Source organism: Triturus cristatus, chromosome 6 (assembly GCF_964204655.1).
Source record: "Triturus cristatus chromosome 6, aTriCri1.1, whole genome shotgun sequence".
Lineage (NCBI taxonomy): Eukaryota > Metazoa > Chordata > Amphibia > Caudata > Salamandridae > Triturus > Triturus cristatus.
The window spans coordinates 1,949,987,069-1,949,999,111 of record NC_140589.1 but is presented as its reverse complement, the minus strand read 5'-3'; the positions used below and the strand labels follow the sequence as shown (position 1 = coordinate 1,949,999,111).

The following is a 12,043-nucleotide window of genomic DNA, read 5'->3' as shown; positions in this document are numbered from 1 at the left end:
TCAGTCACTGATGTCACAGGGATCAGCTGATAACAAGAACAACCCCCTTAGTGAGATGCTGTAAAACCTACCGGAGCAAGACAGGATCTTGGGAAACGACCATCATAAAGGATCTTTGGGAACGAGTGATAATAACAACATGTTTTTATCAAGCTCTTCATCCCATACTTCTGCTGTTTCTAAGATTTGCAAATAGCAGATGTATCTACACTATCCTACAGAAATCACCATAAATATTCGTATGCCTATCTTGTATGGCTCTTGTACCCAGGCTGCTCTGGTGACCGTATAAGTGACTGAGGGCCGGGTAAGATAAAGGTTTACACAGACTCTTCAGTGGCGTAAAGGGCAGTGTGGATCAACCCTTGTAGGCAAAAGTCTTTCCTGATCTTAATCTTGACACAGCGTCATTACCAAATTCCATCGTGCTGTGTAGTGCCAAACACCCAGATGAGTTAAACATAGGAGCTGTAATAGGGAGGGAAGTGCGCAAGAACCCTTGCGATATCAACTGAAGCAAAGCCACATGGCTTTGTGTGGAATCTTTCCCGCAAATGAAAACAGGAGCAAACAATGGTCAAAATGAAAATCGCACGTTTTTCTTGAGTAAAATAGCTATCACTTCTTTGACATTACACATATTACGCGATTTACACTTAGGTGAAGTGTCTACAGGTAAATATTTGTACTGGGGAGTGTGCCTTGAGTTGAAATCTTATGCAAGACTGCGCCTGCCTGCCTTTGTGTCCCAGGGCAATGCTAAATTGCATTTAGCGTCAAGCAGACATGCTGTTTTTAGGTCAAGCCTAGGGCAGCGCACAAGCGATGCTTAGGAGATGACCTCTTGGAATTGGCCTGTACTTTTTCGCAAACTCATGCATGTACTGCACTGTTTACAATGAGTACTCGTGCATGTACGGCATCCACGTTGCGGGAGCGAGCAGCGGCGCCATCTGTTTCTAATTATCGCGCCAACGCTTGTTTATATTTGCCTGTCTCGCGGTCGCATTAATTGGAAACAGATGGCAGTCGCGTTCATTTTTGCGGCCGCTGCATATTCTCACACACACTTTAACATGTGACGCACGCAGGGACAGGCAGGTATAAACCCTGCCCCTCTGAGCTGACAGACTCTGCTCCATGTACTCTGTGAATCTTTGCTTGTACGTTGCACCCAATAAGTTGTGTTTCCTCAACGTGCCCTTAAATATGTCTCACTCACTGCTTTAACACGCACCTACCCTTTGCTGCCACACACGCGCTTTCACGCACTCTCCCAGAGAGGCAGCCAGACAATTCCCCAACCCCCCCAAAGATGGCGGTCGCGTTCACTTTTGCAGCCACCGCATGTTGTCTCAAACACTTTAACAGGCGAAGCACGCAGGAACAGGCAGGTATAAATCCTGCCCCTCTGAGCTGACTGACCCTGCTCTGCTCCATGTACTCTATGAATCTTCGCTTGTACGTTGTACCCAATAAGTTGCGTTTCCCCAACGCGCCCTCAATTATGTCTCACTCACTGCTTTAACACGCACCTACCCTTTGCTGCCACACACGCGCTTTCACGCACTCTCCCAAAGAGGCAGCCAGACAATCCCCCAACCCCCAAAAAACAGAAAGGGCCCAACGCTGACTAAAGACCAGTGCCTCCGGTTGGGAGCTTCTGGTGATGTGTGTTGATCTGCATGTGCCCTGCTTGCCAGCCGCAGCCCTCCCCCTCACACCCCTCCATCCTATGCGCCTGCGCGCTCGCTTTTCTCTGTCAACCCCATTATGATCTCAGACTTCCTGTACTAATGGCAGACTGTGGGCCATGCAATCGGCAATTACCTGAGATACGGCACGCGCATCATGCCCTCTCTTACACGCTACTACTTTACACGCACTGCGTCCCCTCCCTCACTCTTAGGTTATCTCACACAATGAGCTCATGCTTAGTATGTCTTATGACCTTGTGACACACACTACGCTTTCACACTTTTCGTGATCTTGATACGACTACATCCTCAAAGTGCAGATCAAAGGAGCAAACTATGTGATGTGCTTGTTGCATGGCTAAAAACGTATAAGATCCCAAAGGCGCGACCTATTGGCTATGCCAATGCTTATTAGACAATGGCAATGCCTCCTCCTTGCCACTCGTGGTGGTCCATGTGGGTGAATTTGTAGCCATCGTGGATGGTGATGGCGATGTCCGGACCAGAGCAGAGGTTAATCCAGGTTTCCGTGAAGAAGGCGATGTCTGAAAGGTGGCATGAAGGAGGTCCCAGATTTCTGTTGCGTGTTTGTGGAGGGACCGCACATTGAGGAGGATGCAGTTGGTGTGCTGATGTAGCAGAAGGTGCGTTTGCAGTTTTGATAGGCGCAGGGTGCAGGAGAATTCTAGTGTTGCTAGATGGCAGGTGATGTGGCATCCAGGGTTGATGGCTAGGAGGGTGTTTGCCTCGTAGCGATGGAGTGTCCAAGAGGAAGGGTCCTTGGTACTGGGTGCGGTCCAAGGGCGGTCTGCTTCAATCTGCATTCCATTGGTTTTATTTCCTATTTTTCATTGGAAGTGGACTTATAGGCTATGTTTGCCTCTAGAGGCAAAAAAAGTCACATTGGGCTGACTAACGTGAGTTTTTTGCCCGCAAATTGGCCTTTCGTAAGTCTTTGCCCTCTAACACCAGATTTTGTATCTGACTAGTGTTAGCAGCAGTTTTCACTGCGGCTACCTGAAACTATCACCATGTAGCGACACATTGTAAATACATCGCTAACAGGGCGATAGTTTTTGGTGATAGCCTGCGTTAAGAAAACTGCAGCCAACTAACCCTAACGCTAGTTAGCTCAGTTCTTGTACATATCCCCTCAGTTTGTGAACCTCAGTACTCCTGCTCACTATGTTAAGAAAGGTTTCAAAGACAGGTGTTTTCGTTGTGTCATGGTCGGACATTTAGCGAATGATAAAGCTTGCCCTGCTCTGGTATCTAAATGTCATAATTGTGGGAAAGCGGGACACCTAGTCAAAGTTTGCAGGTCTAAAAAAAATTTAAAAGGCAAACACGTAAAAGAGGTCATCCTAGAAGGTGATATTGATTGTGAGTTTGATTAATTACATTGCACAGAGGCAGCACTACAAATCGGACAGAACAAGGGTAAGAGTCTCATTGATGACGTTAAAGAAAAGAAAATGGAAACAGTATCAGAATGCTATTTGATTCGGGGGCAAAGATTTCCCTGGTCCCAACAGACTTTTATGAAAAAAATTTGAAAGGGAAAGTAAAGGTTTTCAAACCAGACATCAAACCTTTAGCATATGGTGGGCAACCTATAAAATTATTTGGTTACTTTGTAGGCGATATAGATTATAAGGAGAGATTGACAGCAGGTAAGATCTACATTTCTTGAAGAGGCACAAATTAACCAAAGAAGGAGTTAAGCCTAAAATCAACTTGTAAAAACCATCGAGGATACTCCAGTACCTGGATCGAGAGATGACTTGGTCACTTTTTTAGGCATGGCTGAATACTGCAACAAGTTTGTACCTCAATTTGCTAGCCGCACCTTTGTGTTGAGGGCTCTGCTGAAGAAAGGAGTAAAGTTTCAGTGGACTCCTCAATGTGAAGCTGAATTTGTTGATATTAAGAAAGCCCTCAGTCATTCGCCCTCACTACAGAGTTTTGATACCTCTGCCCTCTTTATTTTGATTACTGATGGGAAATCCAATGGGTGAGGGGCAATTCTCAAACAAGTGAAAGAAGGTGAGGAGGAAGCCATCATGTTCTTATCCAGGGAGCTTGTTGGCCCTGAAATACAATACTCTTTAATTGAAACGGAGGCCATGTGCATTGTTTTGGGGTAATTAGGGAATTAAAGACATTTCTCTGGGGGAGTTCCTTTGTTGTCAGATCTGATCACAAACCTTTGAAGGATGTATTTTGCAAAAGGACCTTGGATTCCATCTCTTCTAGCATATTTAGGTGGGTGGTAGCCTTACAAGATTATAGTTTTCTGGTAGAATATATACCAGGTACTGAAAATAGAGTTGCAGATTGCCTTTCTCGCCTGGTTACTGCTCTGTCTGATTGTGAGATCAATGACCCGAGGAGTTGTGGGAAGATGATTATTACAAGGTGTGTGAGGTCAGTGAGGAGGCTGTCAGTGAAGAGGAATGGAGGAATGTCATGAAATCTGATGCTGTGATTTGTGGTGTTTGTAAAATGGTAACCAAGGGATGATGTGGACTGAAAGATGTAAGTGAGGAAGTTCGCAAGTACTGGAATGTCCGGAATGAGTTGTCAGTGAGTAAGGACTTGCTTTGGAGAGGCACTAAACTCATTACCCCAGTATCACTCAGAACGAAAATAATCCAGTTAGGACATTAAGGTCACCAAGGCATCTCAAAGACTAAAGAGAGGAGCAGGTTACACTTCTGGTGACCGGACATAGATGTCCAGGTAGAGTGAGTGCTCAGAGATTGCATGGAGTGCAATGCATGTGATAAGGTGTGCAAGACAAGGGTACAACCCATGGTGATGAGAGAAATTTCCAAACGAAGTTGGCAGGAGGTGGCATCAGACATTTTGGGGTCGGTCACTTACAGAACAGGTCAGTCATATGTTCTTGTTTTGATGGATATGTTCTCCAGGTGGCCGGAGGTACAGATTACACAGACATTGGGACAAAAGATGTCATAAAGTTTTTGGACGGCATCTTCAGCAGAGAGGGGCTACCGGATTGCGTGGTAACAGACAATGGTGTTCAACTGTTCTCAAAGGAAATGGATGCATGTTTAATGAAGAGAGGGGTCAGGCACAAGCGTTGCTCACTCTACCATCCCAAGACTAACGGCATGGTGGAGAGGTTCAATAGAGACTTAAAGAAATCTATCCAAACTGCAAAGTCCCAGTGCAAAGATTGGAAAGTTGAGATTTTGGAGAGGGTGAAGGTATATTGGCTGATTCCTCACTAGGTCACAGGGAAAATGCCCTTTGAATTGTTCAGGGGCAGAAGGCCCAACACACTTATGTTTCAGTCCTGAATGAGTGCTACTGAACAGAAGAGGGCCCCTGAATATCAAATAAAGAAGAGAGGAGAGCAGGGGAAATCACTAAACACAAACAACAAGCCTCCCCCTATTCAATCATTACTAGGTGATACATCCAAAGATAATTAAACACATTGACCCACAAAAAATATTTTCATATTGATTTATTTTATCAAAAAATAGTTTAAAGAAAAAGTAATGTATATGTATATTCAATTTAAACAATTCCTAAAGTTTCTATACATAAATATCACAAAAGCAGCCCCATTGGAACAAAATGTACAGTGAAGACAAAAATAACAGCCTCAGGAACCACAAACACAGCATGCATACCAACAGTACTTAAATGAAAGAGAAAAAAGAAACAAATACATATCATGTACAATAATGACAGAATTCACAATTAGAGTCTTTTCACGAATATTAAACTGAAGATGGCACATAAAAAAACATATTTTCAAACATGTTAGACTGTAAATAGTTGACAGAAAGCGCCGACGCGCGTCTAAAGTCCAACAGTTCCTTCGTCAGGGCGCAGAAGATAAAAATCATCAGGTGGTCAAACGTCCAATCCAAAGTTTCTTTCTATATGTGTATATACATGTAGTGTATTCAAGGGGCTCCTTAGTCACACAATTTACGACCGCTATATAATCTGTGGACAATAATGAAAAGCATATATAAATATAAAAACACTATAAATTATATCTTGGAGCTTACAAAACCAGATAGGACACCCGAATTGTGAAGTCAGAAAAAGTGACCAATCAGATAACCAATTGAAGTATATAGACCAGATGTGACTAGCAGACTAAAGTACCCAGGTGAAGAAAAAAAAGATATAGATCACCAACATATCAGAATATTAGTCTGAAATCTTGAGAGAAAAAAGCATGCATTATGTATACTAATCAAGATAAGGGACATGAGTAGTCCTAAATCTATACCTACTTCAATAGTAATCGGCCAAGAAAAGCCAGCAATGGAACTGGTGAATCGGATCAGAGATAGGATGCAATGGTAATAGGGCCCACTGGGAAAGACACAATGCGACAGAATATGAGTATCAAGAATATGTACAAGAGTGATAATTCTAAGAAGTATATTTATACCTACTCTAAAAATCGAACTTACTAAAGTTCTGTGGGCCATCGATATGTAAAGATTCCTAGAAGTTAGATCCTATGGCGATTGCCCATGAGTAGATGCAATGAAATACCCTAAAGGACGACAAACAGGTTTCAATATCTTTTCTAGCAATTCGCCGTCAGTAACAAACTTATAGCGATGGTGTAGGCACCTCAGGAGAGGTCAAGATAAGTAACGCTGCACAAGTGACACAAACTTTACTCACTTTATCAATGTCTATTTTTACAGCGTGCTGACAAGACTCACAATTAAATCGTAGCCATTCGGTATGGGGAAATCTCGGGCAAGGTATTCTCTTAAGGCTGGAAACAAGCGTGATACAGATTAGCGATGTGTACTACTGAAAGCCAGGCTGCATTCTAAAGGAGATAGTTTCTAAATAACACTATATCCCGTGGGGACTGTAGAATACCCGGTAAGTCCTTGCTGGGATCCAACGCATGCGTTCCAAACGTCCGTCAGGATATCAGGGGTCACAGTGCCACGGGTACGTACATAAATACTGAGCTAGATAGAGCACACCTGTTATACGTATTCACACGTCTGCGTGGAGTACTAGTCAGCACGTCTACAGGCGCCATGTTGGAAGTACAAATGAATGTAATCAATGAAAAGTATTCTAAAACAAATAATACGAAATGTAAATAGCAATCCTCTAGAGTATATGAATATCTAATCACTGGAAGTATAGAGATTGGAATATTAATAAATTGGTTAATATTGCACGGTAAACAAAGCTGTCTAATGCGCGCTTAGAAATAGAAATAGAAAGCAGACCACCAAGGGAGAAACTGTGATCTAAGTGGTGGGGCCCAAACGAGACTCCCGAATATGTATGAGAGAAGAGGATAAGTGTATAGGTGATTCTAAGGTAGAATCATGGAAGGTCGCACAAGACTAAAAGATCATCAAAAGGAAGGAGCATTTTTATATAAGACATTCTACTTCAAAAACTAATGTGTGCGGGGGTGATAGTGTGAGTGTGAGATACCAACAGAAATTTGGAGCGCCCAGCTATTCACCGCCTTTTAAAGTAGAATAATTGTTTCAGATAGCTGTCAAGCTAGATGACAATCGCATTAGGAATCTAAGCAAGATCGTGGTGGTTCACCCAGAAGTACAAGCAAAGAGAGGCTCCCCTGATGAGAGCCCAGATTTGAAGCCATCATTACGTAAGAGCTCAAGCAAATTTTAAGATTCCTAATGCCTTGCGTGATTATGTCATGGGGTGATGTGCATTTGAGTTTTTGTTACTTTTATTTTAATTTTTTATATAATTTGGTATGGTATGCTATTCTGCTGTAGGTTTGTGAGTCTTTTACCAGTTACATGTTAAACTTTTTCTGTTGGGGAGAAGATGTGTAGTATCCTGTTTAACTATTTATGAGTAGGTCCTTAGAACTGTGTATGTGCTTAGAATGTTGGCTTGTTAGAGTGCCATGGTTACAGAACTCCAAGGAGTCAGTTACTCGTTGGACTTCTAATTGAGGAGACGTTTCTGTATACTGGAACTTCTTCAATAAAGAAACTAATCTCTTTGTGCATGGATCAGCGTGTACTTCTTCACAGAGGTCTGGACAGACACCCTCACTGCTCAACAGTTGAATGATTGCAGTTTGCTTAGCTCTTCTCTTTGACCCCTGGTCATAGCTGATATGGACACTGGTGAAAGCCGACCTGTCAAAAATAAAATACGTATACAGGCAATCTGACCATGTGAAAGAGAGCAGCCACACTGAAGTAAGCAAGATGCTGGAATTGGGAATCATAGAGCCACTCGGGAGCCCCTGGGCCAGCCCAGTTGCCTTTGTTCCCAAACTTCATACCCAGAGTGGTAAAAGAAAGATGAGGTTCTGTGTGGACTATAGGGGCCTTAATGCTGTGATCAAAACTGATGCACACTCAGTTCCTAGGGCAGATTAACTGATTGACAGGTTAGGAGCAGCCAAGTATATGAGTACCTTTGATCTCACCTCAGTTTACTGGCAGATAGGTCTGACTCATGGAGCAAAAGAAATATCTGCATTTCCAACCCCAGATGGGCATTGTCAGTTTACTGTGATGCCTTTTGGTGTGTAAAATGCACCTGCCACTTTTCAAAGGTTGGTGAACAAAGTCCTTGCTGGATTGGAGTCCTAGAGTGTAGCCTATTTAGATGATATTGTTGTCTTTAGCTCCACCTGGCAGGATCATCTGATCCCCCTCAGGAAAGTACTAGAGACTCTGAGAAGTGCATGCCTCACCATCAAGGTGAATAAGTGTCAGATAGGGCAGGGGAAGATTGTATACTTGGGTCACCTTTTTGGTGGAGGCCAAGTTCAAACTTTACGGCCCAAGATCCAGACCATTCTGGACTGCGCAGCTCCAACAACCCAGACTCAAGTCAGAGCCTTCCTGGGTCCGCAGGTTCCAGTCCATCAATGGGGGGGTTGTCTGTCGAAGAGCCAGGTTTTGCGGTTTCTTACGGAGATGGGGAGCGCTGTTATCTGTCTGAGGTGGAGAGGAAGGCCATGCAGAGGGTTTGTGAAGAATTATGGCACTCGTGTGACACCTCTCACAGAACTGACCTCCAAAGGAAAACCCAAAAAGGTGAGCTGGACAGTGAGTGTCAAAAGGCTTTTGACAGTCTGAAGGAAACCATGTGCTAGGCACCCATTCTGAAAGCTCCAGATTATGCCTAGCAATTCATTGTGCAGATTAATGCCTCTGAATATGGAATAGGAGCAGTCCTATCCCCAATGAGTGACCAAGATCAAGACCAGCCAGTGGCTTTCATTAGTAGAAGGCTACTCCCCCAGGGAACAGCATTGAAGAACATCAAGAGGGAAACCTTTGCTGGGGTCTGCTCCCTGAAGAAGCTGAGGCCATACCTGTTTGGCTCTCACTTCCTTGTTTAAATTGACTACAGGCCTCTCAGATGGTTAATGCAAATGAAAGGTGAAAATCCCACACTGCAAAGGTGGTCCATCTCCCCACAGGGAATGGACTTTGAAGTAGAATACAGACCTGAGACTTCCCATGCCAATGCAGATGGACTTTCCAGGTTCTTCCACTTAGATGATGAAGACTCTCTAGGGGAAGGTTAGTTTTTTGTTTCAATTGGGGTGGTGGTGTCATGTAGGAAAGTGCCTCTTTTGGACATGGTTATGTTGTAAATTAAAGCAGAACGTGATTAAGCATTTACTGAAAACATTAATGCTTCCCTTTTATCGTGTTCTCTTCAGTATGTTGGCCGAAGTCCGGACTCCATTTTGTATTGACATGCTGCCACGTGTTCGTCACGAGGAGAGTCCGATCTCTGTGTTAGTTGCTCTTGTAATCTGCCTAGCAACAGTTTATAAATAGCCCTCCTGTCCATCTGGCGCATGCCCAGACTTGACCACATCTGTTATAATTAGCTTTGCTTGACCATGTGTTTTCGCGGGCTCGAGGAGTGAGTTAGCTCCGCCCATGTATTGATTCTGTATCGAGAATGACCCTAAATGGTAATGTTCTTCAACCTCATGTGGTATCCACCCACTCATGAGCCCCTCTGTTGTGTATAAAAGGGGACAATGTACGCAAGTTCTGTGTGCTACTCCTTGCAATACTGAAGAGTGTTGTGTGGATTGTAGGACCACCCTTAAGGGTTAATAAACGTTGTTTTTGTACTTTGCAGTTTCCATACCAACTTCCTTATAGATTTCGTTACAGAAGAGCGAACCCTTGTCTCTTGCGGGCCTAGCTGGGGCTTGTATTCATCAATTGGCGCCCGTCACGTGGGGCTCATCGGCGACTCGGATGCTCGAAGGACTGGTCGCGACGAAGGTGAGGAGTTTGGCCGGGGACGTGATCACTGCCAGTGGCGTCTTAGCCCTGGCATCCCGAGGTTTTTCTTCCTTCCCTTCCGAGCTGACCGTCTGGGTGGCGCCGGTCATCGACTGAGACCTCTTCTGTCGGTCCTGCCGTGAGAGCCGTTTGGGCGATTGTGGAGCTTGGCAGTTGGAACCTGGACTCTTGATTGGTAAGAACCGTTGTACGGTACTTGCTCCGAGTTTTGAAGCCTGGTCTGGCTATTTGAGTTTGATTGATGGTGACTAGTCATATTTTGAATTTGTCTTTGTGAAAATATATGCGTTGCAACACATATAGGCAGGTAATGTGGAGAAATTTCTCCGGAGCTGTGTAAACTTGGAACGGCGCAACGATTAAGTGCCATTTTTCTTGATAATACTGCATATTTTGCATTATTCCTAGCATGCCTGCTTTTAGCGCACTCCGTAAGTGGTGCTGCTGTTTGGGGAACCGGTTGAACCTCGAGGAATCTGCTCCAGCTCCCCCAGAGGGGACTCCTAATAGGGATATGTACGTGAAGCATGGTCTTTCTTCCATAATGTACAGCACGTTGTGGAGGAAATATACCAAGAAGGATCCTGAGTTGCGATGGCCTTTGTATGGATCGTTTGATATGCGTAAGATTGAGTATGTGGAACAGTGTCTGTGTAAGCGACGTGCTCGTCAGGATATGTTTGAGTGTGTGCGGTTATGGGTGAAGGAAGTGCGTGAGCGAGAGAAACGTGAGAAAGCGCTATTTGATAAAGAGCAACGAAAGAATGATCATGTGCGAGCACAAGACGCAAAGCGTCGGGAGGACAAAGAGCAGACGGATAGACAAGAGAAAGAGCGTAGGCTACAAGTTTCGGGTCAATATGTTGTTCGCCAGCCGCTTTATCCTGTCCTTAATAATCTTGATGATGATTTTTATTTACTAGATCGCTCTCCGCCCCCTTATGTTGGCGCGTCTGCTCCACGGCCGCAAGATTCTGGCCCAGCTTCGGGCTCCAGAGGCGGCTCGACGGCTGTTCGCCTTACGGGACGAGGTGCTGGCCCTTAGAGAGAAAGCACGCCAACAAACGGAGGAGGAGAAGCAGTCGGATTCGTTTGCGACAGGGGGCCACCCATCCACCTCCCAGTCAGATAAGGATAATATAGTGCATGCTAAACCGATGCGAGAGGCGGCACCTTTATATGTCCCTCCGAAAGGCGCAGGGACTAGCTCGGACATTAACTCCGCCGATGCTAGGGGATATTTTGTGTACAATTGGGTTTATACCCCTTGGCATAGGGCCGATGTTATGGCGTTAAAGAATGCATTGCCTGACCCCCGCAAGAATCCAGCGGCCTTCTATGAAGAAGTTGAGGGGGCCTTGAATTCTTGCATTATGACCTTAGCGGATATAGATCTGTTCTTTGGCCTTATTCTACCACCGGACACGTGGCGATCTGTCCGAAAGGTGGATGATGCAGTTGCTTTTAAGGCCCGGTGGTCTGAACTTGAGGATGAGGACAGGGAACGGAAGCCCGCACAGAAACCACCCCAGAATATTCTAGATCTCCCTGCTGCTATTGTGGCTAAATTGAAAACAATAATCCCCCCCAAAAAGATTGACTGGAATATGTTGGCGGCATGTAAGCAGAAAGTTGATGAGTCAGTGGCAGATTTCTTCACGCGCTTTGAAGAGACGTTCCATGATTTTAGTGGCCAGTCGCTTACCGACGACACAGGCCGCCACCTTTTCGCGGACAAATATGTGGCTAATCTGCTGCCGGCAGTTGCGGCCCGGTTAAAAGCGAGTGAGAGTTCTTGGTCCTCCGCGACACCGACGGCCCTTCTGACCATCGCCCAGTATTATGAGCGTCAGGAGCACGAGGCGAAGGGCCAGGAGGAGAAGAAATCGAAAGATCTCAAAACAAAAGTCATGTTAGCACAAGTATATGGCCCGCCCCGCCGGGGTAATAACAATAGGGGAAGGGGCGGATCTTATGGTCCCCCTTCGGGCCGACCTGATTTGAATAGGAACCAATGTGCCTACTGTAAGCAGTTGG

The 12,043-nt window shown here is 44.9% G+C and overlaps 1 long non-coding RNA gene across 1 annotated transcript; it reads right to left on the bottom strand.

Moving 5' to 3' along the window:
* Positions 1-5,176: 5,176 nt before the first annotated feature.
* On the bottom strand, positions 5,177-6,676 carry LOC146822577 (uncharacterized). The gene is made up of 4 exons (XR_014962841.1): positions 6,425-6,676; positions 6,164-6,249; positions 5,981-6,062; positions 5,177-5,684 (listed from the first exon to the last, which is right to left on the bottom strand). It is a non-coding gene; the product is annotated as an uncharacterized LOC146822577 (long non-coding RNA).
* Positions 6,677-12,043: the final 5,367 nt, after the last annotated feature.